The following is a 4,667-nucleotide window of genomic DNA, read 5'->3' as shown; positions in this document are numbered from 1 at the left end:
TTTTGTCAAAAAAATTCGACAACTCGAAATATAATTTTTTGGTATAGGGAGCAAAAGCACCCGGGAGCCGAATTGAATTTCCGCAAACATCTTACATACTCACAATGACCGTAGACATTTTATCCAAATTGTAGACACTGTTCATGTTACTAACACAAGACAGAGTTGCATGTAGACAAAGACATGCAGCACGCTACGGCGCAGCATTGAAATGTATCGAGGGCTAGAAAGCATACTTCTATACTTAATGCTTATGGAAATCAATTAAGAAAATCACCCAAATTACACGGTTTCTTCACACAAGAACAGTGACCACAGTAGAAAGAATGGAATCTCTACTACTTAAAAAGTAGGAAGAGGTTCCGTGATCAGGCGATACGTCGTCCGTTTCGTCCATCATCCGCTCTCCCTCCCGCAGACCGCGCCTTATGAGAAAACCGCATGGTCAATACAGCCCCGTAAGTCAACCCACGACCATCATCAAGCTTCGCCTTAGCGTCCTGCATCGCCGCGATTTCTGTACCTAGCTCCCTCTGCTCTTCGCCCTGAAGCCACCCCTGCTACCTCGCCAGCCCTTCTGTTCGCCCTCACGCATGCACCCATGCGACCGAATCAGGGATCTGCTACACATAATTAGGGAAGGATCCAGTGATGACGAACTAGATAAGGAGGATTTAGTCAGGGACTGGATTCAGAGGATTTAGTCAGGGACTGGATTCAGTCCACCTCTCGCCATTGTGATTTTGATGGATACGATCTGGGATGGATGTGGTGCTCCATCAACGAATAGAAGCAGGTCCCCAAACTCGCAGGTTTGGTATCCCTCTACCTTAATTCCATGGGTTACTAAAATGTCTACTTGGATGGTTGGACTCTTTTATGTGCTCAGATGGATATTCAGGATAACTGTGATTTATCCCCAAGCGATGCCCGCTTCGCCACAAACTGCAATCCCTGCTCCCTTAGCTAGCTGCCACGCTCCTCTCGCGTGGAGACGTTGGGATGGATGATGCCGCCGTCAAACTTAACCCTCGACTACTCCATGAACTGTACCGTCCAGGTCGTCCCTGAGTTTTCCCCGAGCTCCCAACCGGGCGCGTCGCTTCAGCACACGAATATGCCTATTAGGCCGATGTTTGGTTCTTCAGGTTTTCATCTCCATGTTTCAAATATTTGGCCCCAATTCTAAGTGAATAATACATTGAATTTCATTTTATTTTTACCATGAATAGTCACGTGTTAATACTATATATCTTTGGCATCACAGTATCTGCAAATGTTTAATAAATAGACATTGAGTTGGGTTCGATTCATTTGTTTCATTGCTAACTTTTACCATTATGGAATTGAGTGTTTCTTAATAAGATGTTTCTTACCAGCCAATATCACCGCCCCTATAGAGACCCATCCCAGCACGCCGCCTCAGCCACCCTTCCTTATCCAGTTAAGCATTCTGTTGCTACATACATTGTCAATTAATTCGGTAGCACACTCCCAGTTCACCATACTAGAGTACGTTCAATGCTGGCCAGGCTGGTGATAGAATTTTTAAGCTGTTTCCACCCTTCTATGTTGAAAGCCTACTGCTTCCAAATTATATATTCTTTTCTTTCATTGTACTAAGCCAAGGTGGAGACTGGGAAACGAAGAACTTACACAAATGAGGAAATGGGCAGAACAAAGCCCTGTATGTTGTACCTACGACTTCCATTTCTTGTCGTATTTGATCGAGTACCAATGTATAAGGTGCAAAGTGCACCAGTTTTAGGCCCTTTTAGGTATTGTTGGAGTGTTGAAAAAAGTTTTTTTTTCTTAATGTCTAGATTTACTTTCTAATTCTATAAAAAAAATATTGTAGATTCTTGAGTGAGGACACTCAGTAGAACAGTGGCCTTGTACAGTTTTTTTGGAAGTTCCTGCCCCATTTAGTTGAATTAATTATGCAGTATTCCAATTCCACATATGTGCTCGCTGTCACATTTTTTCTGGCCGTATAATTTTCAAATGCTGAACATTTTGACCCCACTTCTTTTTTGCAGAATGCTTTGATTGATCCTGACCGATTCTGTACAGCATCAATAACATAATACTGGTAACCACTTGCAGAAGATGTAGCACTTTCATTTCCCTTTCATTGTCATTTTGCACCTATGGTTCATCCATCTTTTTTTAAACACATCAGCTCATTAGCACAGTCCTCTAATACTGATTATTTAATGTAAAGTTGCAGATGGGCACATCTGCTAGAATTGAGGATTATCACCATAAAGTTAACCATGTATGTTCAAATCCGAGCGCTATCGTTCTGATCTTGTCTAATATTTTTTCATGCATCGGTGCTCTCTTTTAACAAAAAGATTGGATGAAAGATATGCAAGTGAAAATGTGCCGAAAATAGTGACACTACTTGTCATATATATGCATCTAAATTAAGATGTGTTTTGGTGAAACACTGAGATGTCATGATGGGTTGTTGGAATATTGAATGCTGAATAGGTTGCAACTTGCTGATAGTTTCTTATTTGATGGACTTGATAGTGCTAGGCTATTAGAATTCTGTAATAGATTAGTTAGTTATAATGAAACACATGCGAAATCTGGTGTCATGAAGCATATGTGAAATCTGGTGTCATTATTCATTGCCCTTATTTAGTGTTCAGTGAATGAAACTAGAGATGCATAGTTAATAATGTTTCCTTCCACCCTGACTTTTGGCTGTTGTGCAGTTTTGTGAAAAGAAATGTGGACATCCATCGCTGCTCTATGTTTCTGTAGATTCTACACGATTTGCTGCATACATGTATTGAATCTTGGTAATGGCATTAAGTTGAGAAGTCCTAGGGAAAACATTGCCCGTTTCTTTGAGCTTGCGGAAGGGATCATATACTGAAAGACATTGTTGTATAATTTGTTCTTATTTCTCAGTCGACAGAAGATGTAGATTCCATTCCGCTACTTGAGAATAGATGCAGGAAGCCACATCCGTAGCATAGGTTATCTGATGAACACATCTTGGTCTGACTGAATTTGTGTTCTGCATTCTGATTTTCATTTCGATGTAATCTTATAAGCATGCACTAATTTAGGTATGCCTATCTGTATGTACTACTTGAACCTTATATTCCTAGATGAGGTCCAGTTATATTTTTGTAAGGAAAATAAGCATATGTGTAACCGTGTAAGCTCTAAGTTCCTTTTATTCTCCCGATGGAGGACATCCTCATTTAAACCTTACGTAATTTGTGTGATACATATATGTTTTGTAATAATCTTAGAACAAGGATTCATATTAGTATTATCTATATGTATGCAACATAAAAAAAACTTGCAAAAAAAATCAACTACATGTCAATACGTGGCACAAATTTTCCATGACATATATACCAAAATTTATGCTATAAATTGTATTAACTAAATTGTGATATTTACGATATATGCAGCAATTATCTTCTTGATGTATAAGAGAACACCACTAAATTTTTGTTATTGCCTATCCCTCTTGCACTACCTATATTAGGGCAGGACAACATAGAAATTAACATGGAGGTAGGGGAAGTGTTGTCGCTGCTCTAGAAGGAACAATCGCATATGAAATAGACTAAAAGAACCCTACCATAATTTTATTTGATAGATTAAATTTGCTTTCCCGTGGCAACGCACGGGTATTCTGCTAGTCAAGATAACATGTAAAAGAAGTAGTCCTAGAAAACATGTGTGTTGAGGTTATTGAGCATCATCAAGATTGCAACCCTAGAGGAGACACAAATGTGCAAGAATGATCATCATCGCATAAATCCATCAACAATGAGCTAGCCTAACCAGCACATGGACAAAAAAAACGAGCTAGCTGACTCCTCATCATCATATAATTCCATAAGCGGCAGGGCAGATATAGCTTGGACAGCAGCACATAGATGGGACAACCAGAGTTAGTTCACACGTAAACATATGTCTGCCAGCATTGTAGATGAACACAAGACATCAGTACCCATGGACAAACAGAACTAGCTTCTTTCCTCCAAAACTTATTTTATTATAATAACATGCATGCTGATCTTCATCCTACATGGGAGGAGCCGCGTCCGCATTATTGTCATTGACATGGTGGTCACATAGAAGAGCCCATTCCTTGAGGAGAGAGAGGAAGTCATCTGTTTTCTCGTTCCGAACCTATATTCAGAAATCAAAAGAAGAAAACAAATTGCTCAGCTAAAACAGGAGGATTTCTTGTACCAACGAAAGAGAATTAAAGATTCCTGGGCCAACCTTGTTTCGCGGATGGTTAGATTTCAAGGTTTCCTCCACCTTGGGTGCTGTGTAATGGCATCGCGCCTCCTCCTCGCTATTCCTGTCCAACCAATCACAGTGCCGCGCGCGAATAAACATTCAGCACAACATCCAAACTCAGATAGAAGCAAATCGATCCGAGAATAGATATGGGCGTTACCTCTTGGTGGGCACAGGATCGATGAACTCGAACTCCGGGTCGCCGTCCTCCCTAGTCTTGGCCGGCTGCGCCGCCACCCGCCCCTGCGCGTCGTCCACCACGGCGGCGGGGAAAGGCGAGATCGGCTCCATGGCTGCTTCTCTAGGGTTTTGGAGATGATCGAATTGATCGGCGGGGAAGGGGAGAGTTGTGAGAGTTGTGAGTCGGGCGGAGGCGAGCC

General features: G+C 41.3%; 1 long non-coding RNA gene across 2 annotated transcripts; it reads left to right on the top strand.

Moving 5' to 3' along the window:
- Positions 1-399: 399 nt before the first annotated feature.
- Positions 400-3,069, top strand: LOC124686206. 2 transcript variants are annotated; one of them, XR_006997752.1, is made up of 4 exons: positions 400-812; positions 2,040-2,092; positions 2,225-2,278; positions 2,727-3,069. It is a non-coding gene; the product is annotated as an uncharacterized LOC124686206 (long non-coding RNA). The 2 variants fall into 2 exon arrangements; XR_006997751.1 differs by lacking the exon at positions 400-812 and having other exon boundaries at positions 1,459-2,092.
- Positions 3,070-4,667: the final 1,598 nt, after the last annotated feature.

The sequence above is a fragment of the Lolium rigidum genome, chromosome 2 (genome assembly GCF_022539505.1).
Source record: "Lolium rigidum isolate FL_2022 chromosome 2, APGP_CSIRO_Lrig_0.1, whole genome shotgun sequence".
NCBI lineage: Eukaryota > Viridiplantae > Streptophyta > Magnoliopsida > Poales > Poaceae > Lolium > Lolium rigidum.
Note: the sequence above shows the minus strand (reverse complement) of the source record. Positions and strands in the feature narration are given on the sequence as shown.